This window comes from Coffea arabica, chromosome 11e, assembly GCF_036785885.1.
Source record: "Coffea arabica cultivar ET-39 chromosome 11e, Coffea Arabica ET-39 HiFi, whole genome shotgun sequence".
NCBI lineage: Eukaryota > Viridiplantae > Streptophyta > Magnoliopsida > Gentianales > Rubiaceae > Coffea > Coffea arabica.
Genome location: NC_092331.1, coordinates 32,474,472 through 32,497,681, shown reverse-complemented (window position 1 = coordinate 32,497,681; position 23,210 = coordinate 32,474,472). Strand labels below are relative to the sequence as shown.

The window sequence follows — 23,210 nt, the reverse complement described above, 5'->3', positions numbered from 1 at the left end:
TGACCCGAACCCCGACCCGCCAACCCGTGACGGGTCAGGTATGCTGACCCGAACCCGAAGATTTCAGGTTTACGGGGCGGCGGGTCGACCCGAAATGACCCGAAACTTAATTTTAATTTATTAATTTATCACTGTAATTTCTAATAAAATCAATTTCTCACAAAACTAATTACATAATCAAGTAATAAAAATTTAAATAAATGATTCCAAATCAAATCTAAAATAAATTAAACACCGTAAAAGTGTTTTATCCCAAGCAAAATATAAAATAAATTAAAACAATACAAAAGTGAAAAATAATATAATATATTATTTGTCCAAGTATAATAATTTCAACTTCACACAAATTAAATAAATTCGTTTAGGATTAAGTAATTAATGCCTTTGAAAAAAAGAATAACTTAGTTTAGTTAGATAAAATTATTTTTATGTTTATTAAATTATTTTTAATTCGTAAACGGGTCATATCGGGTCATATCAGGTCACCACGGGTTGACCCGAAATCGACCGGTTTTCTTTTCGGGTTCATCGGGTCCAACCCGATTCTGACCCGAATTCCCGAAACCTCAACCCAAACCCATTAATTTCGTGTTAGGTTCGTGTCGTGTCGAAAATTGCCACCCCTAGTTGCGGTGATACATTTGCGCCGACAAATTTGAGCGACGATCCGGGCTTTGATCGAGCCGTACCGTTCCTGATTTGTCTCGCGCCTTCAGATCCTCCTTCACGCTTCGACAAGAAGCAAAATATTAAGCAATCGTTCCGACGGAGCTAAATTACTACAGGATAAAGAACGAATAGGAAATTTGGATTTCGAAACAAAAAAGAGAGGGGTGCAACACGAGGACTTCCCAGGGGGTCACCCATCCTAGTACTACTCTCGCCCAAGCACGCTTAACTTCGGAGTTCTGATGGGATCCGGTGCATTAGTGCTGGTATGATCGCACCCGCCATGTTCCTTTCGCGTTATTCTTTTAAACTACCCCGTCCTGCGAAGCAGTGTGGCTTTTCTAGACCGAAATTCATTTTAAGCGTCAATTCAAGCATTTTCCTCTTATCCTTTTATTTATTTACTTTATATTTTTTTTTGTTATTGATTTGCACCCTGTTTTTTTCCCTCATCCCGCAACTCTAAATTATCATGAAATCAATCCTTCACGCTTGCAGTCAGGGGTGGCAATTCGGGTCCAAATCAGGTTGGCGGGTCGGGTTCGGGTCAACAGACCCGCCAGAAAATCTGTTGACCCGAACCCCGACCCGCCAACCCGTGACGGGTCAGGTATGCTGACCCGAACCCGAAGATTTCAGGTTTACGGGGCGGCGGGTCGACCCGAAATGACCCGAAACTTAATTTTAATTTATTAATTTATCACTGTAATTTCTAATAAAATCAATTTCTCACAAAACTAATTACATAATCAAGTAATAAAAATTTAAATAAATGATTCCAAATCAAATCTAAAATAAATTAAACACCGTAAAAGTGTTTTATCCCAAGCAAAATATAAAATAAATTAAAACAATATAAAAGTGAAAAATAATATAATATATTATTTGTCCAAGTATAATAATTTCAACTTCACACAAATTAAATAAATTCGTTTAGGATTAAGTAATTAATGCCTTTGAAAAAAAGAATAACTTAGTTTAGTTAGATAAAATTATTTTTATGTTTATTAAATTATTTTTAACTCGTAAACGGGTCATATCGGGTCATATCAGGTCACCACGGGTTGACCCGAAATCGACCGGTTTTCTTTTCGGGTTCATCGGGTCCAACCCGATTCTGACCCGAATTCCCGAAACCTCAACCCAAACCCATTAATTTCGTGTTAGGCTCGTGTCGTGTTTTCAGGTCGTGTCGAAAATTGCCACCCCTAGTTGCGGTGATACATTTGCGCCGACAAATTTGAGCGACGATCCGGGCTTTGGTCGAGCCGTACCGTTCCTGATTTGTCTCGCGCCTTCAGACCCGCCTTCATGCTTCGACAAGAAGCAAAATATAAAGCAATCGTTCCGACGGAGCTAAATTACTACAGGATAAAGAACGAATAGAAAATTTGGATTTCGAAACAAAAAAAAGAGAGGGGTGCAACACGAGGACTTCCAAGGGGGTCACCCATCCTAGTACCACTCTCGCCCAAGCACGCTTAACTTCGGAGTTCTGATGGGATCCGGTGCATTAGTGCTGGTATGGTCGCACCCGCCATGTTCCTTTCGCTTTATTCTTTTAAACTACCCCGTCCTGCGAAGCAGTGTGGCTTTTCTAGACCGAAATTCATTTTAAGCGTCAATTCAAGCATTTTCCTCTTATCCTTTTATTTATTTACTTTATATATTTTTTTGTTATTGATTTGCACCCTGTTTTTTTCCCTCATCCCGCAACTCTAAATTATCATGAAATCAATCCTTCACGCTTGCAGTTAGGGGTGGCAATTCGGGTCCAAATCAGGTTGGCGGGTCGGGTTCGGGTCAACAGACCCGCCAGAAAATCTGTTGACCCGAACCCCGACCCGCCAACCCGTGACGGGTCAGGTATGCTGACCCGAACCCGAAAATTTCAGGTTTACGGGGCGGCGGGTCGACCCGAAATGACCCGAAACTTAATTTTAATTTATTAATTTATCACTGTAATTTCTAATAAAATCAATTTCTCACAAAACTAATTACATAATCAAGTAATAAAAATTTAAATAAATGATTCCAAATCAAATCTAAAATAAATTAAACACCGTAAAAGTGTTTTATCCCAAGCAAAATATAAAATAAATTAAAACAATACAAAAGTGAAAAATAATATAATATATTATTTGTCCAAGTATAATAATTTCAACTTCACACAAATTAAATAAATTCGTTTAGGATTAAGTAATTAATGCCTTTGAAAAAAAGAATAACTTAGTTTAGTTAGATAAAATTATTTTTATGTTTATTAAATTATTTTTAATTCGTAAACGGGTCATATCGGGTCATATCAGGTCACCACGGGTTGACCCGAAATCGACCGGTTTTCTTTTCGGGTTCATCGGGTCCAACCCGATTCTGACCCGAATTCCCGAAACCTCAACCCAAACCCATTAATTTCGTGTTAGGTTCGTGTCGTGTCGAAAATTGCCACCCCTAGTTGCGGTGATACATTTGCGCCGACAAATTTGAGCGACGATCCGGGCTTTGATCGAGCCGTACCGTTCCTGATTTGTCTCGCGCCTTCAGATCCTCCTTCACGCTTCGACAAGAAGCAAAATATTAAGCAATCGTTCCGACGGAGCTAAATTACTACAGGATAAAGAACGAATAGGAAATTTGGATTTCGAAACAAAAAAGAGAGGGGTGCAACACGAGGACATCCCAGGGGGTCACCCATCCTAGTACTACTCTCGCCCAAGCACGCTTAACTTCGGAGTTCTGATGGGATCCGGTGCATTAGTGCTGGTATGATCGCACCCGCCATGTTCCTTTCGCGTTATTCTTTTAAACTACCCCGTCCTGCGAAGCAGTGTGGCTTTTCTAGACCGAAATTCATTTTAAGCGTCAATTCAAGCATTTTCCTCTTATCCTTTTATTTATTTACTTGATATATTTTTTTGTTATTGATTTGCACCCTGTTTTTTTCCCTCATCCCGCAACTCTAAATTATCATGAAATCAATCCTTCACGCTTGCAGTCAGGGGTGGCAATTCGGGTCCAAATCAGGTTGGCGGGTCGGGTTCGGGTCAACAGACCCGCCAGAAAATCTGTTGACCCGAACCCCGACCCGCCAACCCGTGACGGGTCAGGTATGCTGACCCGAACCCGAAGATTTCAGGTTTACGGGGCGGCGGGTCGACCCGAAATGACCCGAAACTTAATTTTAATTTATTAATTTATCACTGTAATTTCTAATAAAATCAATTTCTCACAAAACTAATTACATAATCAAGTAATAAAAATTTAAATAAATGATTCCAAATCAAATCTAAAATAAATTAAACACCGTAAAAGTGTTTTATCCCAAGCAAAATATAAAATAAATTAAAACAATATAAAAGTGAAAAATAATATAATATATTATTTGTCCAAGTATAATAATTTCAACTTCACACAAATTAAATAAATTCGTTTAGGATTAAGTAATTAATGCCTTTGAAAAAAAGAATAACTTAGTTTAGTTAGATAAAATTATTTTTATGTTTATTAAATTATTTTTAACTCGTAAACGGGTCATATCGGGTCATATCAGGTCACCACGGGTTGACCCGAAATCGACCGGTTTTCTTTTCGGGTTCATCGGGTCCAACCCGATTCTGACCCGAATTCCCGAAACCTCAACCCAAACCCATTAATTTCGTGTTAGGCTCGTGTCGTGTTTTCAGGTCGTGTCGAAAATTGCCACCCCTAGTTGCGGTGATACATTTGCGCCGACAAATTTGAGCGACGATCCGGGCTTTGGTCGAGCCGTACCGTTCCTGATTTGTCTCGCGCCTTCAGACCCGCCTTCATGCTTCGACAAGAAGCAAAATATAAAGCAATCGTTCCGACGGAGCTAAATTACTACAGGATAAAGAACGAATAGAAAATTTGGATTTCGAAACAAAAAAAAGAGAGGGGTGCAACACGAGGACTTCCAAGGGGGTCACCCATCCTAGTACCACTCTCGCCCAAGCACGCTTAACTTCGGAGTTCTGATGGGATCCGGTGCATTAGTGCTGGTATGGTCGCACCCGCCATGTTCCTTTCGCTTTATTCTTTTAAACTACCCCGTCCTGCGAAGCAGTGTGGCTTTTCTAGACCGAAATTCATTTTAAGCGTCAATTCAAGCATTTTCCTCTTATCCTTTTATTTATTTACTTTATATATTTTTTTGTTATTGATTTGCACCCTGTTTTTTTCCCTCATCCCGCAACTCTAAATTATCATGAAATCAATCCTTCACGCTTGCAGTTAGGGGTGGCAATTCGGGTCCAAATCAGGTTGGCGGGTCGGGTTCGGGTCAACAGACCCGCCAGAAAATCTGTTGACCCGAACCCCGACCCGCCAACCCGTGACGGGTCAGGTATGCTGACCCGAACCCGAAAATTTCAGGTTTACGGGGCGGCGGGTCGACCCGAAATGACCCGAAACTTAATTTTAATTTATTAATTTATCACTGTAATTTCTAATAAAATCAATTTCTCACAAAACTAATTACATAATCAAGTAATAAAAATTTAAATAAATGATTCCAAATCAAATCTAAAATAAATTAAACACCGTAAAAGTGTTTTATCCCAAGCAAAATATAAAATAAATTAAAACAATACAAAAGTGAAAAATAATATAATATATTATTTGTCCAAGTATAATAATTTCAACTTCACACAAATTAAATAAATTCGTTTAGGATTAAGTAATTAATGCCTTTGAAAAAAAGAATAACTTAGTTTAGTTAGATAAAATTATTTTTATGTTTATTAAATTATTTTTAATTCGTAAACGGGTCATATCGGGTCATATCAGGTCACCACGGGTTGACCCGAAATCGACCGGTTTTCTTTTCGGGTTCATCGGGTCCAACCCGATTCTGACCCGAATTCCCGAAACCTCAACCCAAACCCATTAATTTCGTGTTAGGTTCGTGTCGTGTCGAAAATTGCCACCCCTAGTTGCGGTGATACATTTGCGCCGACAAATTTGAGCGACGATCCGGGCTTTGATCGAGCCGTACCGTTCCTGATTTGTCTCGCGCCTTCAGATCCTCCTTCACGCTTCGACAAGAAGCAAAATATTAAGCAATCGTTCCGACGGAGCTAAATTACTACAGGATAAAGAACGAATAGGAAATTTGGATTTCGAAACAAAAAAGAGAGGGGTGCAACACGAGGACATCCCAGGGGGTCACCCATCCTAGTACTACTCTCGCCCAAGCACGCTTAACTTCGGAGTTCTGATGGGATCCGGTGCATTAGTGCTGGTATGATCGCACCCGCCATGTTCCTTTCGCGTTATTCTTTTAAACTACCCCGTCCTGCGAAGCAGTGTGGCTTTTCTAGACCGAAATTCATTTTAAGCGTCAATTCAAGCATTTTCCTCTTATCCTTTTATTTATTTACTTTATATATTTTTTTGTTATTGATTTGCACCCTGTTTTTTTCCCTCATCCCGCAACTCTAAATTATCATGAAATCAATCCTTCACGCTTGCAGTCAGGGGTGGCAATTCGGGTCCAAATCAGGTTGGCGGGTCGGGTTCGGGTCAACAGACCCGCCAGAAAATCTGTTGACCCGAACCCCGACCCGCCAACCCGTGACGGGTCAGGTATGCTGACCCGAACCCGAAGATTTCAGGTTTACGGGGCGGCGGGTCGACCCGAAATGACCCGAAACTTAATTTTAATTTATTAATTTATCACTGTAATTTCTAATAAAATCAATTTCTCACAAAACTAATTACATAATCAAGTAATAAAAATTTAAATAAATGATTCCAAATCAAATCTAAAATAAATTAAACACCGTAAAAGTGTTTTATCCCAAGCAAAATATAAAATAAATTAAAACAATACAAAAGTGAAAAATAATATAATATATTATTTGTCCAAGTATAATAATTTCAACTTCACACAAATTAAATAAATTCGTTTAGGATTAAGTAATTAATGCCTTTGAAAAAAAGAATAACTTAGTTTAGTTAGATAAAATTATTTTTATGTTTATTAAATTATTTTTAATTCGTAAACGGGTCGTATCGGGTCATATCAGGTCACCACGGGTTGACCCGAAATCGACCGGTTTTCTTTTCGGGTTCATCGGGTCCAACCCGATTCTGACCCGAATTCCCGAAACCTCAACCCAAACCCATTAATTTCGTGTTAGGTTCGTGTCGTGTCGAAAATTGCCACCCCTAGTTGCGGTGATACATTTGCGCCGACAAATTTGAGCGACGATCCGGGCTTTGATCGAGCCGTACCGTTCCTGATTTGTCTCGCGCCTTCAGATCCTCCTTCACGCTTCGACAAGAAGCAAAATATTAAGCAATCGTTCCGACGGAGCTAAATTACTACAGGATAAAGAACGAATAGGAAATTTGGATTTCGAAACAAAAAAGAGAGGGGTGCAACACGAGGACTTCCCAGGGGGTCACCCATCCTAGTACTACTCTCGCCCAAGCACGCTTAACTTCGTAGTTCTGATGGGATCCGGTGCATTAGTGCTGGTATGATCGCACCCGCCATGTTCCTTTCGCGTTATTCTTTTAAACTACCCCGTCCTGCGAAGCAGTGTGGCTTTTCTAGACCGAAATTCATTTTAAGCGTCAATTCAAGCATTTTCCTCTTATCCTTTTATTTATTTACTTTATATTTTTTTTTGTTATTGATTTGCACCCTGTTTTTTTCCCTCATCCCGCAACTCTAAATTATCATGAAATCAATCCTTCACGCTTGCAGTCAGGGGTGGCAATTCGGGTCCAAATCAGGTTGGCGGGTCGGGTTCGGGTCAACAGACCCGCCAGAAAATCTGTTGACCCGAACCCCGACCCGCCAACCCGTGACGGGTCAGGTATGCTGACCCGAACCCGAAAATTTCAGGTTTACGGGGCGGCGGGTCGACCCGAAATGACCCGAAACTTAATTTTAATTTATTAATTTATCACTGTAATTTCTAATAAAATCAATTTCTCACAAAACTAATTACATAATCAAGTAATAAAAATTTAAATAAATGATTCCAAATCAAATCTAAAATAAATTAAACACCGTAAAAGTGTTTTATCCCAAGCAAAATATAAAATAAATTAAAACAATACAAAAGTGAAAAATAATATAATATATTATTTGTCCAAGTATAATAATTTCAACTTCATACAAATTAAATAAATTCGTTTAGGATTAAGTAATTAATGCCTTTGAAAAAAAGAATAACTTAGTTTAGTTAGATAAAATTATTTTTATGTTTATTAAATTATTTTTAATTCGTAAACGGGTCATATCGGGTCATATCAGGTCACCACGGGTTGACCCGAAATCGACCGGTTTTCTTTTCGGGTTCATCGGGTCCAACCCGATTCTGACCCGAATTCCCGAAACCTCAACCCAAACCCATTAATTTCGTGTTAGGTTCGTGTCGTGTCGAAAATTGCCACCCCTAGTTGCGGTGATACATTTGCGCCGACAAATTTGAGCGACGATCCGGGCTTTGATCGAGCCGTACCGTTCCTGATTTGTCTCGCGCCTTCAGATCCTCCTTCACGCTTCGACAAGAAGCAAAATATTAAGCAATCGTTCCGACGGAGCTAAATTACTACAGGATAAAGAACGAATAGGAAATTTGGATTTCGAAACAAAAAAGAGAGGGGTGCAACACGAGGACTTCCCAGGGGGTCACCCATCCTAGTACTACTCTCGCCCAAGCACGCTTAACTTCGGAGTTCTGATGGGATCCGGTGCATTAGCGCTGGTATGATCGCACCCGCCATGTTCCTTTCGCGTTATTCTTTTAAACTACCCCGTCCTGCGAAGCAGTGTGGCTTTTCTAGACCGAAATTCATTTTAAGCGTCAATTCAAGCATTTTCCTCTTATCCTTTTATTTATTTACTTTATATTTTTTTTTGTTATTGATTTGCACCCTGTTTTTTTCCCTCATCCCGCAACTCTAAATTATCATGAAATCAATCCTTCACGCTTGCAGTCAGGGGTGGCAATTCGGGTCCAAATCAGGTTGGCGGGTCGGGTTCGGGTCAACAGACCCGCCAGAAAATCTGTTGACCCGAACCCCGACCCGCCAACCCGTGACGGGTCAGGTATGCTGACCCGAACCCGAAGATTTCAGGTTTACGGGGCGGCGGGTCGACCCGAAATGACCCGAAACTTAATTTTAATTTATTAATTTATCACTGTAATTTCTAATAAAATCAATTTCTCACAAAACTAATTACATAATCAAGTAATAAAAATTTAAATAAATGATTCCAAATCAAATCTAAAATAAATTAAACACCGTAAAAGTGTTTTATCCCAAGCAAAATATAAAATAAATTAAAACAATACAAAAGTGAAAAATAATATAATATATTATTTGTCCAAGTATAATAATTTCAACTTCACACAAATTAAATAAATTCGTTTAGGATTAAGTAATTAATGCCTTTGAAAAAAAGAATAACTTAGTTTAGTTAGATAAAATTATTTTTATGTTTATTAAATTATTTTTAACTCGTAAACGGGTCATATCGGGTCATATCAGGTCACCACGGGTTGACCCGAAATCGACCGGTTTTCTTTTCGGGTTCATCGGGTCCAACCCGATTCTGACCCGAATTCCCGAAACCTCAACCCAAACCCATTAATTTCGTGTTAGGCTCGTGTCGTGTTTTCAGGTCGTGTCGAAAATTGCCACCCCTAGTTGCGGTGATACATTTGCGCCGACAAATTTGAGCGACGATCCGGGCTTTGGTCGAGCCGTACCGTTCCTGATTTGTCTCGCGCCTTCAGACCCGCCTTCATGCTTCGACAAGAAGCAAAATATAAAGCAATCGTTCCGACGGAGCTAAATTACTACAGGATAAAGAACGAATAGAAAATTTGGATTTCGAAACAAAAAAAAGAGAGGGGTGCAACACGAGGACTTCCAAGGGGGTCACCCATCCTAGTACCACTCTCGCCCAAGCACGCTTAACTTCGGAGTTCTGATGGGATCCGGTGCATTAGTGCTGGTATGGTCGCACCCGCCATGTTCCTTTCGCTTTATTCTTTTAAACTACCCCGTCCTGCGAAGCAGTGTGGCTTTTCTAGACCGAAATTCATTTTAAGCGTCAATTCAAGCATTTTCCTCTTATCCTTTTATTTATTTACTTTATATATTTTTTTGTTATTGATTTGCACCCTGTTTTTTTCCCTCATCCCGCAACTCTAAATTATCATGAAATCAATCCTTCACGCTTGCAGTTAGGGGTGGCAATTCGGGTCCAAATCAGGTTGGCGGGTCGGGTTCGGGTCAACAGACCCGCCAGAAAATCTGTTGACCCGAACCCCGACCCGCCAACCCGTGACGGGTCAGGTATGCTGACCCGAACCCGAAAATTTCAGGTTTACGGGGCGGCGGGTCGACCCGAAATGACCCGAAACTTAATTTTAATTTATTAATTTATCACTGTAATTTCTAATAAAATCAATTTCTCACAAAACTAATTACATAATCAAGTAATAAAAATTTAAATAAATGATTCCAAATCAAATCTAAAATAAATTAAACACCGTAAAAGTGTTTTATCCCAAGCAAAATATAAAATAAATTAAAACAATACAAAAGTGAAAAATAATATAATATATTATTTGTCCAAGTATAATAATTTCAACTTCACACAAATTAAATAAATTCGTTTAGGATTAAGTAATTAATGCCTTTGAAAAAAAGAATAACTTAGTTTAGTTAGATAAAATTATTTTTATGTTTATTAAATTATTTTTAATTCGTAAACGGGTCATATCGGGTCATATCAGGTCACCACGGGTTGACCCGAAATCGACCGGTTTTCTTTTCGGGTTCATCGGGTCCAACCCGATTCTGACCCGAATTCCCGAAACCTCAACCCAAACCCATTAATTTCGTGTTAGGTTCGTGTCGTGTCGAAAATTGCCACCCCTAGTTGCGGTGATACATTTGCGCCGACAAATTTGAGCGACGATCCGGGCTTTGATCGAGCCGTACCGTTCCTGATTTGTCTCGCGCCTTCAGATCCTCCTTCACGCTTCGACAAGAAGCAAAATATTAAGCAATCGTTCCGACGGAGCTAAATTACTACAGGATAAAGAACGAATAGGAAATTTGGATTTCGAAACAAAAAAGAGAGGGGTGCAACACGAGGACATCCCAGGGGGTCACCCATCCTAGTACTACTCTCGCCCAAGCACGCTTAACTTCGGAGTTCTGATGGGATCCGGTGCATTAGTGCTGGTATGATCGCACCCGCCATGTTCCTTTCGCGTTATTCTTTTAAACTACCCCGTCCTGCGAAGCAGTGTGGCTTTTCTAGACCGAAATTCATTTTAAGCGTCAATTCAAGCATTTTCCTCTTATCCTTTTATTTATTTACTTTATATATTTTTTTGTTATTGATTTGCACCCTGTTTTTTTCCCTCATCCCGCAACTCTAAATTATCATGAAATCAATCCTTCACGCTTGCAGTCAGGGGTGGCAATTCGGGTCCAAATCAGGTTGGCGGGTCGGGTTCGGGTCAACAGACCCGCCAGAAAATCTGTTGACCCGAACCCCGACCCGCCAACCCGTGACGGGTCAGGTATGCTGACCCGAACCCGAAGATTTCAGGTTTACGGGGCGGCGGGTCGACCCGAAATGACCCGAAACTTAATTTTAATTTATTAATTTATCACTGTAATTTCTAATAAAATCAATTTCTCACAAAACTAATTACATAATCAAGTAATAAAAATTTAAATAAATGATTCCAAATCAAATCTAAAATAAATTAAACACCGTAAAAGTGTTTTATCCCAAGCAAAATATAAAATAAATTAAAACAATACAAAAGTGAAAAATAATATAATATATTATTTGTCCAAGTATAATAATTTCAACTTCACACAAATTAAATAAATTCGTTTAGGATTAAGTAATTAATGCCTTTGAAAAAAAGAATAACTTAGTTTAGTTAGATAAAATTATTTTTATGTTTATTAAATTATTTTTAATTCGTAAACGGGTCGTATCGGGTCATATCAGGTCACCACGGGTTGACCCGAAATCGACCGGTTTTCTTTTCGGGTTCATCGGGTCCAACCCGATTCTGACCCGAATTCCCGAAACCTCAACCCAAACCCATTAATTTCGTGTTAGGTTCGTGTCGTGTCGAAAATTGCCACCCCTAGTTGCGGTGATACATTTGCGCCGACAAATTTGAGCGACGATCCGGGCTTTGATCGAGCCGTACCGTTCCTGATTTGTCTCGCGCCTTCAGATCCTCCTTCACGCTTCGACAAGAAGCAAAATATTAAGCAATCGTTCCGACGGAGCTAAATTACTACAGGATAAAGAACGAATAGGAAATTTGGATTTCGAAACAAAAAAGAGAGGGGTGCAACACGAGGACTTCCCAGGGGGTCACCCATCCTAGTACTACTCTCGCCCAAGCACGCTTAACTTCGTAGTTCTGATGGGATCCGGTGCATTAGCGCTGGTATGATCGCACCCGCCATGTTCCTTTCGCGTTATTCTTTTAAACTACCCCGTCCTGCGAAGCAGTGTGGCTTTTCTAGACCGAAATTCATTTTAAGCGTCAATTCAAGCATTTTCCTCTTATCCTTTTATTTATTTACTTTATATTTTTTTTTGTTATTGATTTGCACCCTGTTTTTTTCCCTCATCCCGCAACTCTAAATTATCATGAAATCAATCCTTCACGCTTGCAGTCAGGGGTGGCAATTCGGGTCCAAATCAGGTTGGCGGGTCGGGTTCGGGTCAACAGACCCGCCAGAAAATCTGTTGACCCGAACCCCGACCCGCCAACCCGTGACGGGTCAGGTATGCTGACCCGAACCCGAAGATTTCAGGTTTACGGGGCGGCGGGTCGACCCGAAATGACCCGAAACTTAATTTTAATTTATTAATTTATCACTGTAATTTCTAATAAAATCAATTTCTCACAAAACTAATTACATAATCAAGTAATAAAAATTTAAATAAATGATTCCAAATCAAATCTAAAATAAATTAAACACCGTAAAAGTGTTTTATCCCAAGCAAAATATAAAATAAATTAAAACAATACAAAAGTGAAAAATAATATAATATATTATTTGTCCAAGTATAATAATTTCAACTTCACACAAATTAAATAAATTCGTTTAGGATTAAGTAATTAATGCCTTTGAAAAAAAGAATAACTTAGTTTAGTTAGATAAAATTATTTTTATGTTTATTAAATTATTTTTAATTCGTAAACGGGTCATATCGGGTCATATCAGGTCACCACGGGTTGACCCGAAATCGACCGGTTTTCTTTTCGGGTTCATCGGGTCCAACCCGATTCTGACCCGAATTCCCGAAACCTCAACCCAAACCCATTAATTTCGTGTTAGGTTCGTGTCGTGTCGAAAATTGCCACCCCTAGTTGCGGTGATACATTTGCGCCGACAAATTTGAGCGACGATCCGGGCTTTGATCGAGCCGTACCGTTCCTGATTTGTCTCGCGCCTTCAGATCCTCCTTCACGCTTCGACAAGAAGCAAAATATTAAGCAATCGTTCCGACGGAGCTAAATTACTACAGGATAAAGAACGAATAGGAAATTTGGATTTCGAAACAAAAAAGAGAGGGGTGCAACACGAGGACTTCCCAGGGGGTCACCCATCCTAGTACTACTCTCGCCCAAGCACGCTTAACTTCGGAGTTCTGATGGGATCCGGTGCATTAGTGCTGGTATGATCGCACCCGCCATGTTCCTTTCGCGTTATTCTTTTAAACTACCCCGTCCTGCGAAGCAGTGTGGCTTTTCTAGACCGAAATTCATTTTAAGCGTCAATTCAAGCATTTTCCTCTTATGCTTTTATTTATTTACTTTATATTTTTTTTTGTTATTGATTTGCACCCTGTTTTTTTCCCTCATCCCGCAACTCTAAATTATCATGAAATCAATCCTTCACGCTTGCAGTCAGGGGTGGCAATTCGGGTCCAAATCAGGTTGGCGGGTCGGGTTCGGGTCAACAGACCCGTCAGAAAATCTGTTAACCCGAACCCCGACCCGCCAACCCGTGACGGGTCAGGTATGCTGACCCGAACCCGAAGATTTCAGGTTTACGGGGCGGCGGGTAGACCCGAAATGACCCGAAACTTAATTTTAATTTATTAATTTATCACTGTAATTTCTAATAAAATCAATTTCTCACAAAACTAATTACATAATCAACTAATAAAAATTTAAATAAATGATTCCAAATCAAATCTAAAATAAATTAAACACCGTAAAAGTGTTTTATCCCAAGCAAAATATAAAATAAATTAAAACAATATAAAAGTGAAAAATAATATAATATATTATTTGTCCAAGTATAATAATTTCAACTTCACACAAATTAAATAAATTCGTTTAGGATTAAGTAATTAATGCCTTTGAAAAAAAGAATAACTTAGTTTAGTTAGATAAAATTATTTTTATGTTTATTAAATTATTTTTAACTCGTAAACGGGTCATATCGGGTCATATCAGGTCACCACGGGTTGACCCGAAATCGACCGGTTTTCTTTTCGGGTTCATCGGGTCCAACCCGATTCTGACCCGAATTCCCGAAACCTCAACCCAAACCCATTAATTTCGTGTTAGGCTCGTGTCGTGTTTTCAGGTCGTGTCGAAAATTGCCACCCCTAGTTGCGGTGATACATTTGCGCCGACAAATTTGAGCGACGATCCGGGCTTTGGTCGAGCCGTACCGTTCCTGATTTGTCTCGCGCCTTCAGACCCGCCTTCATGCTTCGACAAGAAGCAAAATATAAAGCAATCGTTCCGACGGAGCTAAATTACTACAGGATAAAGAACGAATAGAAAATTTGGATTTCGAAACAAAAAAAAGAGAGGGGTGCAACACGAGGACTTCCAAGGGGGTCACCCATCCTAGTACCACTCTCGCCCAAGCACGCTTAACTTCGGAGTTCTGATGGGATCCGGTGCATTAGTGCTGGTATGGTCGCACCCGCCATGTTCCTTTCGCTTTATTCTTTTAAACTACCCCGTCCTGCGAAGCAGTGTGGCTTTTCTAGACCGAAATTCATTTTAAGCGTCAATTCAAGCATTTTCCTCTTATCCTTTTATTTATTTACTTTATTTTTTTTTTGTTATTGATTTGCACCCTGTTTTTTTCCCTCATCCCGCAACTCTAAATTATCATGAAATCAATCCTTCACGCTTGCAGTCAGGGGTGGCAATTCGGGTCCAAATCAGGTTGGCGGGTCGGGTTCGGGTCAACAGACCCGCCAGAAAATCTGTTGACCCGAACCCCGACCCGCCAACCCGTGACGGGTCAGGTATGCTGACCCGAACCCGAAGATTTCAGGTTTACGGGGCGGCGGGTCGACCCGAAATGACCCGAAACTTAATTTTAATTTATTAATTTATCACTGTAATTTCTAATAAAATCAATTTCTCACAAAACTAATTACATAATCAAGTAATAAAAATTTAAATAAATGATTCCAAATCAAATCTAAAATAAATTAAACACCGTAAAAGTGTTTTATCCCAAGCAAAATATAAAATAAATTAAAACAATACAAAAGTGAAAAATAATATAATATATTATTTGTCCAAGTATAATAATTTCAACTTCACACAAATTAAATAAATTCGTTTAGGATTAAGTAATTAATGCCTTTGAAAAAAAGAATAACTTAGTTTAGTTAGATAAAATTATTTTTATGTTTATTAAATTATTTTTAATTCGTAAACGGGTCATATCGGGTCATATCAGGTCACCACGGGTTGACCCGAAATCGACCGGTTTTCTTTTCGGGTTCATCGGGTCCAACCCGATTCTGACCCGAATTCCCGAAACCTCAACCCAAACCCATTAATTTCGTGTTAGGTTCGTGTCGTGTCGAAAATTGCCACCCCTAGTTGCGGTGATACATTTGCGCCGACAAATTTGAGCGACGATCCGGGCTTTGATCGAGCCGTACCGTTCCTGATTTGTCTCGCGCCTTCAGATCCTCCTTCACGCTTCGACAAGAAGCAAAATATTAAGCAATCGTTCCGACGGAGCTAAATTACTACAGGATAAAGAACGAATAGGAAATTTGGATTTCGAAACAAAAAAGAGAGGGGTGCAACACGAGGACTTCCCAGGGGGTCACCCATCCTAGTACTACTCTCGCCCAAGCACGCTTAACTTCGGAGTTCTGATGGGATCCGGTGCATTAGCGCTGGTATGATCGCACCCGCCATGTTCCTTTCGCGTTATTCTTTTAAACTACCCCGTCCTGCGAAGCAGTGTGGCTTTTCTAGACCGAAATTCATTTTAAGCGTCAATTCAAGCATTTTCCTCTTATCCTTTTATTTATTTACTTTATATTTTTTTTTGTTATTGATTTGCACCCTGTTTTTTTCCCTCATCCCGCAACTCTAAATTATCATGAAATCAATCCTTCACGCTTGCAGTCAGGGGTGGCAATTCGGGTCCAAATCAGGTTGGCGGGTCGGGTTCGGGTCAACAGACCCGCCAGAAAATCTGTTGACCCGAACCCCGACCCGCCAACCCGTGACGGGTCAGGTATGCTGACCCGAACCCGAAGATTTCAGGTTTACGGGGCGGCGGGTCGACCCGAAATGACCCGAAACTTAATTTTAATTTATTAATTTATCACTGTAATTTCTAATAAAATCAATTTCTCACAAAACTAATTACATAATCAAGTAATAAAAATTTAAATAAATGATTCCAAATCAAATCTAAAATAAATTAAACACCGTAAAAGTGTTTTATCCCAAGCAAAATATAAAATAAATTAAAACAATACAAAAGTGAAAAATAATATAATATATTATTTGTCCAAGTATAATAATTTCAACTTCACACAAATTAAATAAATTCGTTTAGGATTAAGTAATTAATGCCTTTGAAAAAAAGAATAACTTAGTTTAGTTAGATAAAATTATTTTTATGTTTATTAAATTATTTTTAATTCGTAAACGGGTCGTATCGGGTCATATCAGGTCACCACGGGTTGACCCGAAATCGACCGGTTTTCTTTTCGGGTTCATCGGGTCCAACCCGATTCTGACCCGAATTCCCGAAACCTCAACCCAAACCCATTAATTTCGTGTTAGGTTCGTGTCGTGTCGAAAATTGCCACCCCTAGTTGCGGTGATACATTTGCGCCGACAAATTTGAGCGACGATCCGGGCTTTGATCGAGCCGTACCGTTCCTGATTTGTCTCGCGCCTTCAGATCCTCCTTCACGCTTCGACAAGAAGCAAAATATTAAGCAATCGTTCCGACGGAGCTAAATTACTACAGGATAAAGAACGAATAGGAAATTTGGATTTCGAAACAAAAAAGAGAGGGGTGCAACACGAGGACTTCCCAGGGGGTCACCCATCCTAGTACTACTCTCGCCCAAGCACGCTTAACTTCGGAGTTCTGATGGGATCCGGTGCATTAGCGCTGGTATGATCGCACCCGCCATGTTCCTTTCGCGTTATTCTTTTAAACTACCCCGTCCTGCGAAGCAGTGTGGCTTTTCTAGACCGAAATTCATTTTAAGCGTCAATTCAAGCATTTTCCTCTTATCCTTTTATTTATTTACTTTATATTTTTTTTTGTTATTGATTTGCACCCTGTTTTTTTCCCTCATCCCGCAACTCTAAATTATCATGAAATCAATCCTTCACGCTTGCAGTCAGGGGTGGCAATTCGGGTCCAAATCAGGTTGGCGGGTCGGGTTCGGGTCAACAGACCCGCCAGAAAATCTGTTGACCCGAACCCCGACCCGCCAACCCGTGACGGGTCAGGTATGCTGACCCGAACCCGAAGATTTCAGGTTTACGGGGCGGCGGGTCGACCCGAAATGACCCGAAACTTAATTTTAATTTATTAATTTATCACTGTAATTTCTAATAAAATCAATTTCTCACAAAACTAATTACATAATCAAGTAATAAAAATTTAAATAAATGATTCCAAATCAAATCTAAAATAAATTAAACACCGTAAAAGTGTTTTATCCCAAGCAAAATATAAAATAAATTAAAACAATACAAAAGTGAAAAATAATATAATATATTATTTGTCCAAGTATAATAATTTCAACTTCACACAAATTAAATAAATTCGTTTAGGATTAAGTAATTAATGCCTTTGAAAAAAAGAATAACTTAGTTTAGTTAGATAAAATTATTTTTATGTTTATTAAATTATTTTTAATTCGTAAACGGGTCGTATCGGGTCATATCAGGTCACCACGGGTTGACCCGAAATCGACCGGTTTTCTTTTCGGGTTCATCGGGTCCAACCCGATTCTGACCCGAATTCCCGAAACCTCAACCCAAACCCATTAATTTCGTGTTAGGTTCGTGTCGTGTCGAAAATTGCCACCCCTAGTTGCGGTGATACATTTGCGCCGACAAATTTGAGCGACGATCCGGGCTTTGATCGAGCCGTACCGTTCCTGATTTGTCTCGCGCCTTCAGATCCTCCTTCACGCTTCGACAAGAAGCAAAATATTAAGCAATCGTTCCGACGGAGCTAAATTACTACAGGATAAAGAACGAATAGGAAATTTGGATTTCGAAACAAAAAAGAGAGGGGTGCAACACGAGGACTTCCCAGGGGGTCACCCATCCTAGTACTACTCTCGCCCAAGCACGCTTAACTTCGTAGTTCTGATGGGATCCGGTGCATTAGCGCTGGTATGATCGCACCCGCCATGTTCCTTTCGCGTTATTCTTTTAAACTACCCCGTCCTGCGAAGCAGTGTGGCTTTTCTAGACCGAAATTCATTTTAAGCGTCAATTCAAGCATTTTCCTCTTATCCTTTTATTTATTTACTTTATATTTTTTTTTGTTATTGATTTGCACCCTGTTTTTTTCCCTCATCCCGCAACTCTAAATTATCATGAAATCAATCCTTCACGCTTGCAGTCAGGGGTGGCAATTCGGGTCCAAATCAGGTTGGCGGGTCGGGTTCGGGTCAACAGACCCGCCAGAAAATCTGTTGACCCGAACCCCGACCCGCCAACCCGTGACGGGTCAGGTATGCTGACCCGAACCCGAAGATTTCAGGTTTACGGGGCGGCGGGTCGACCCGAAATGACCCGAAACTTAATTTTAATTTATTAATTTATCACTGTAATTTCTAATAAAATCAATTTCTCACAAAACTAATTACATAATCAAGTAATAAAAATTTAAATAAATGATTCCAAATCAAATCTAAAATAAATTAAACACCGTAAAAGTGTTTTATCCCAAGCAAAATATAAAATAAATTAAAACAATACAAAAGTGAAAAATAATATAATATATTATTTGTCCAAGTATAATAATTTCAACTTCACACAAATTAAATAAATTCGTTTAGGATTAAGTAATTAATGCCTTTGAAAAAAAGAATAACTTAGTTTAGTTAGATAAAATTATTTTTATGTTTATTAAATTATTTTTAATTCGTAAACGGGTCATATCGGGTCATATCAGGTCACCACGGGTTGACCCGAAATCGACCGGTTTTCTTTTCGGGTTCATCGGGTCCAACCCGATTCTGACCCGAATTCCCGAAACCTCAACCCAAACCCATTAATTTCGTGTTAGGTTCGTGTCGTGTCGAAAATTGCCACCCCTAGTTGCGGTGATACATTTGCGCCGACAAATTTGAGCGACGATCCGGGCTTTGATCGAGCCGTACCGTTCCTGATTTGTCTCGCGCCTTCAGATCCTCCTTCACGCTTCGACAAGAAGCAAAATATTAAGCAATCGTTCCGACGGAGCTAAATTACTACAGGATAAAGAACGAATAGGAAATTTGGATTTCGAAACAAAAAAGAGAGGGGTGCAACACGAGGACTTCCCAGGGGGTCACCCATCCTAGTACTACTCTCGCCCAAGCACGCTTAACTTCGGAGTTCTGATGGGATCCGGTGCATTAGCGCTGGTATGATCGCACCCGCCATGTTCCTTTCGCGTTATTCTTTTAAACTACCCCGTCCTGCGAAGCAGTGTGGCTTTTCTAGACCGAAATTCATTTTAAGCGTCAATTCAAGCATTTTCCTCTTATCCTTTTATTTATTTACTTTATATTTTTTTTTGTTATTGATTTGCACCCTGTTTTTTTCCCTCATCCCGCAACTCTAAATTATCATGAAATCAATCCTTCACGCTTGCAGTCAGGGGTGGCAATTCGGGTCCAAATCAGGTTGGCGGGTCGGGTTCGGGTCAACAGACCCGCCAGAAAATCTGTTGACCCGAACCCCGACCCGCCAACCCGTGACGGGTCAGGTATGCTGACCCGAACCCGAAGATTTCAGGTTTACGGGGCGGCGGGTCGACCCGAAATGACCCGAAACTTAATTTTAATTTATTAATTTATCACTGTAATTTCTAATAAAATCAATTTCTCACAAAACTAATTACATAATCAAGTAATAAAAATTTAAATAAATGATTCCAAATCAAATCTAAAATAAATTAAACACCGTAAAAGTGTTTTATCCCAAGCAAAATATAAAATAAATTAAAACAATACAAAAGTGAAAAATAATATAATATATTATTTGTCCAAGTATAATAATTTCAACTTCACACAAATTAAATAAATTCGTTTAGGATTAAGTAATTAATGCCTTTGAAAAAAAGAATAACTTAGTTTAGTTAGATAAAATTATTTTTATGTTTATTAAATTATTTTTAATTCGTAAACGGGTCGTATCGGGTCATATCAGGTCACCACGGGTTGACCCGAAATCGACCGGTTTTCTTTTCGGGTTCATCGGGTCCAACCCGATTCTGACCCGAATTCCCGAAACCTCAACCCAAACCCATTAATTTCGTGTTAGGTTCGTGTCGTGTCGAAAATTGCCACCCCTAGTTGCGGTGATACATTTGCGCCGACAAATTTGAGCGACGATCCGGGCTTTGATCGAGCCGTACCGTTCCTGATTTGTCTCGCGCCTTCAGATCCTCCTTCACGCTTCGACAAGAAGCAAAATATTAAGCAATCGTTCCGACGGAGCTAAATTACTACAGGATAAAGAACGAATAGGAAATTTGGATTTCGAAACAAAAAAGAGAGGGGTGCAACACGAGGACTTCCCAGGGGGTCACCCATCCTAGTACTACTCTCGCCCAAGCACGCTTAACTTCGGAGTTCTGATGGGATCCGGTGCATTAGCGCTGGTATGATCGCACCCGCCATGTTCCTTTCGCGTTATTCTTTTAAACTACCCCGTCCTGCGAAGCAGTGTGGCTTTTCTAGACCGAAATTCATTTTAAGCGTCAATTCAAGCATTTTCCTCTTATCCTTTTATTTATTTACTTTATATTTTTTTTTGTTATTGATTTGCACCCTGTTTTTTTCCCTCATCCCGCAACTCTAAATTATCATGAAATCAATCCTTCACGCTTGCAGTCAGGGGTGGCAATTCGGGTCCAAATCAGGTTGGCGGGTCGGGTTCGGGTCAACAGACCCGCCAGAAAATCTGTTGACCCGAACCCCGACCCGCCAACCCGTGACGGGTCAGGTATGCTGACCCGAACCCGAAGATTTCAGGTTTACGGGGCGGCGGGTCGACCCGAAATGACCCGAAACTTAATTTTAATTTATTAATTTATCACTGTAATTTCTAATAAAATCAATTTCTCACAAAACTAATTACATAATCAAGTAATAAAAATTTAAATAAATGATTCCAAATCAAATCTAAAATAAATTAAACACCGTAAAAGTGTTTTATCCCAAGCAAAATATAAAATAAATTAAAACAATACAAAAGTGAAAAATAATATAATATATTATTTGTCCAAGTATAATAATTTCAACTTCACACAAATTAAATAAATTCGTTTAGGATTAAGTAATTAATGCCTTTGAAAAAAAGAATAACTTAGTTTAGTTAGATAAAATTATTTTTATGTTTATTAAATTATTTTTAATTCGTAAACGGGTCGTATCGGGTCATATCAGGTCACCACGGGTTGACCCGAAATCGACCGGTTTTCTTTTCGGGTTCATCGGGTCCAACCCGATTCTGACCCGAATTCCCGAAACCTCAACCCAAACCCATTAATTTCGTGTTAGGCTCGTGTCGTGTTTTCAGGTCGTGTCGAAAATTGCCACCCCTAGTTGCGGTGATACATTTGCGCCGACAAATTTGAGCGACGATCCGGGCTTTGGTCGAGCCGTACCGTTCCTGATTTGTCTCGCGCCTTCAGACCCGCCTTCATGCTTCGACAAGAAGCAAAATATAAAGCAATCGTTCCGACGGAGCTAAATTACTACAGGATAAAGAACGAATAGAAAATTTGGATTTCGAAACAAAAAAAAGAGAGGGGTGCAACACGAGGACTTCCAAGGGGGTCACCCATCCTAGTACCACTCTCGCCCAAGCACGCTTAACTTCGGAGTTCTGATGGGATCCGGTGCATTAGTGCTGGTATGGTCGCACCCGCCATGTTCCTTTCGCTTTATTCTTTTAAACTACCCCGTCCTGCGAAGCAGTGTGGCTTTTCTAGACCGAAATTCATTTTAAGCGTCAATTCAAGCATTTTCCTCTTATCCTTTTATTTATTTACTTTATTTTTTTTTTGTTATTGATTTGCACCCTGTTTTTTTCCCTCATCCCGCAACTCTAAATTATCATGAAATCAATCCTTCACGCTTGCAGTCAGGGGTGGCAATTCGGGTCCAAATCAGGTTGGCGGGTCGGGTTCGGGTCAACAGACCCGCCAGAAAATCTGTTGACCCGAACCCCGACCCGCCAACCCGTGACGGGTCAGGTATGCTGACCCGAACCCGAAGATTTCAGGTTTACGGGGCGGCGGGTCGACCCGAAATGACCCGAAACTTAATTTTAATTTATTAATTTATCACTGTAATTTCTAATAAAATCAATTTCTCACAAAACTAATTACATAATCAAGTAATAAAAATTTAAATAAATGATTCCAAATCAAATCTAAAATAAATTAAACACCGTAAAAGTGTTTTATCCCAAGCAAAATATAAAATAAATTAAAACAATACAAAAGTGAAAAATAATATAATATATTATTTGTCCAAGTATAATAATTTCAACTTCACACAAATTAAATAAATTCGTTTAGGATTAAGTAATTAATGCCTTTGAAAAAAAGAATAACTTAGTTTAGTTAGATAAAATTATTTTTATGTTTATTAAATTATTTTTAATTCGTAAACGGGTCATATCGGGTCATATCAGGTCACCACGGGTTGACCCGAAATCGACCGGTTTTCTTTTCGGGTTCATCGGGTCCAACCCGATTCTGACCCGAATTCCCGAAACCTCAACCCAAACCCATTAATTTCGTGTTAGGTTCGTGTCGTGTCGAAAATTGCCACCCCTAGTTGCGGTGATACATTTGCGCCGACAAATTTGAGCGACGATCCGGGCTTTGATCGAGCCGTACCGTTCCTGATTTGTCTCGCGCCTTCAGATCCTCCTTCACGCTTCGACAAGAAGCAAAATATTAAGCAATCGTTCCGACGGAGCTAAATTACTACAGGATAAAGAACGAAT

The 23,210-nt window shown here is 39.6% G+C and overlaps 18 non-coding genes across 18 annotated transcripts; all 18 read right to left on the bottom strand.

Annotated features, from left to right (window-relative positions):
* Positions 1-830: 830 nt before the first annotated feature.
* LOC140032286 (5S ribosomal RNA) lies at positions 831-949 on the bottom strand. Its single transcript, XR_011836212.1, has one exon. It is a non-coding gene; the product is annotated as a 5S ribosomal RNA (ribosomal RNA).
* A 1,137-nt stretch (positions 950-2,086) lies between these two features.
* On the bottom strand, positions 2,087-2,205 carry LOC140031135 (5S ribosomal RNA). Its single transcript, XR_011835056.1, has one exon. It is a non-coding gene; the product is annotated as a 5S ribosomal RNA (ribosomal RNA).
* A 1,122-nt stretch (positions 2,206-3,327) lies between these two features.
* Positions 3,328-3,446, bottom strand: LOC140031317 (5S ribosomal RNA). Its single transcript, XR_011835238.1, has one exon. It is a non-coding gene; the product is annotated as a 5S ribosomal RNA (ribosomal RNA).
* A 1,137-nt stretch (positions 3,447-4,583) lies between these two features.
* Positions 4,584-4,702, bottom strand: LOC140031134 (5S ribosomal RNA). Its single transcript, XR_011835055.1, has one exon. It is a non-coding gene; the product is annotated as a 5S ribosomal RNA (ribosomal RNA).
* Positions 4,703-5,824: 1,122 nt separating this feature from the next.
* LOC140031316 (5S ribosomal RNA) lies at positions 5,825-5,943 on the bottom strand. The gene has a single exon (XR_011835237.1). It is a non-coding gene; the product is annotated as a 5S ribosomal RNA (ribosomal RNA).
* A 1,122-nt stretch (positions 5,944-7,065) lies between these two features.
* Positions 7,066-7,184, bottom strand: LOC140031470 (5S ribosomal RNA). The gene has a single exon (XR_011835392.1). It is a non-coding gene; the product is annotated as a 5S ribosomal RNA (ribosomal RNA).
* Positions 7,185-8,306: 1,122 nt separating this feature from the next.
* Positions 8,307-8,425, bottom strand: LOC140030126 (5S ribosomal RNA). The gene has a single exon (XR_011834040.1). It is a non-coding gene; the product is annotated as a 5S ribosomal RNA (ribosomal RNA).
* A 1,137-nt stretch (positions 8,426-9,562) lies between these two features.
* Positions 9,563-9,681, bottom strand: LOC140031133 (5S ribosomal RNA). Its single transcript, XR_011835054.1, has one exon. It is a non-coding gene; the product is annotated as a 5S ribosomal RNA (ribosomal RNA).
* Positions 9,682-10,803: 1,122 nt separating this feature from the next.
* Positions 10,804-10,922, bottom strand: LOC140031315 (5S ribosomal RNA). The gene has a single exon (XR_011835236.1). It is a non-coding gene; the product is annotated as a 5S ribosomal RNA (ribosomal RNA).
* A 1,122-nt stretch (positions 10,923-12,044) lies between these two features.
* Positions 12,045-12,163, bottom strand: LOC140031644 (5S ribosomal RNA). Its single transcript, XR_011835566.1, has one exon. It is a non-coding gene; the product is annotated as a 5S ribosomal RNA (ribosomal RNA).
* Positions 12,164-13,285: 1,122 nt separating this feature from the next.
* On the bottom strand, positions 13,286-13,404 carry LOC140032274 (5S ribosomal RNA). Its single transcript, XR_011836199.1, has one exon. It is a non-coding gene; the product is annotated as a 5S ribosomal RNA (ribosomal RNA).
* A 1,137-nt stretch (positions 13,405-14,541) lies between these two features.
* Positions 14,542-14,660, bottom strand: LOC140031131 (5S ribosomal RNA). The gene has a single exon (XR_011835052.1). It is a non-coding gene; the product is annotated as a 5S ribosomal RNA (ribosomal RNA).
* Positions 14,661-15,781: 1,121 nt separating this feature from the next.
* Positions 15,782-15,900, bottom strand: LOC140030125 (5S ribosomal RNA). Its single transcript, XR_011834039.1, has one exon. It is a non-coding gene; the product is annotated as a 5S ribosomal RNA (ribosomal RNA).
* A 1,122-nt stretch (positions 15,901-17,022) lies between these two features.
* On the bottom strand, positions 17,023-17,141 carry LOC140030124 (5S ribosomal RNA). Its single transcript, XR_011834038.1, has one exon. It is a non-coding gene; the product is annotated as a 5S ribosomal RNA (ribosomal RNA).
* Positions 17,142-18,263: 1,122 nt separating this feature from the next.
* Positions 18,264-18,382, bottom strand: LOC140031643 (5S ribosomal RNA). Its single transcript, XR_011835565.1, has one exon. It is a non-coding gene; the product is annotated as a 5S ribosomal RNA (ribosomal RNA).
* A 1,122-nt stretch (positions 18,383-19,504) lies between these two features.
* On the bottom strand, positions 19,505-19,623 carry LOC140030123 (5S ribosomal RNA). Its single transcript, XR_011834037.1, has one exon. It is a non-coding gene; the product is annotated as a 5S ribosomal RNA (ribosomal RNA).
* A 1,122-nt stretch (positions 19,624-20,745) lies between these two features.
* LOC140030122 (5S ribosomal RNA) lies at positions 20,746-20,864 on the bottom strand. Its single transcript, XR_011834036.1, has one exon. It is a non-coding gene; the product is annotated as a 5S ribosomal RNA (ribosomal RNA).
* Positions 20,865-22,001: 1,137 nt separating this feature from the next.
* On the bottom strand, positions 22,002-22,120 carry LOC140031130 (5S ribosomal RNA). The gene has a single exon (XR_011835051.1). It is a non-coding gene; the product is annotated as a 5S ribosomal RNA (ribosomal RNA).
* Between the last annotated feature and the right edge of the window lie 1,090 nt (positions 22,121-23,210).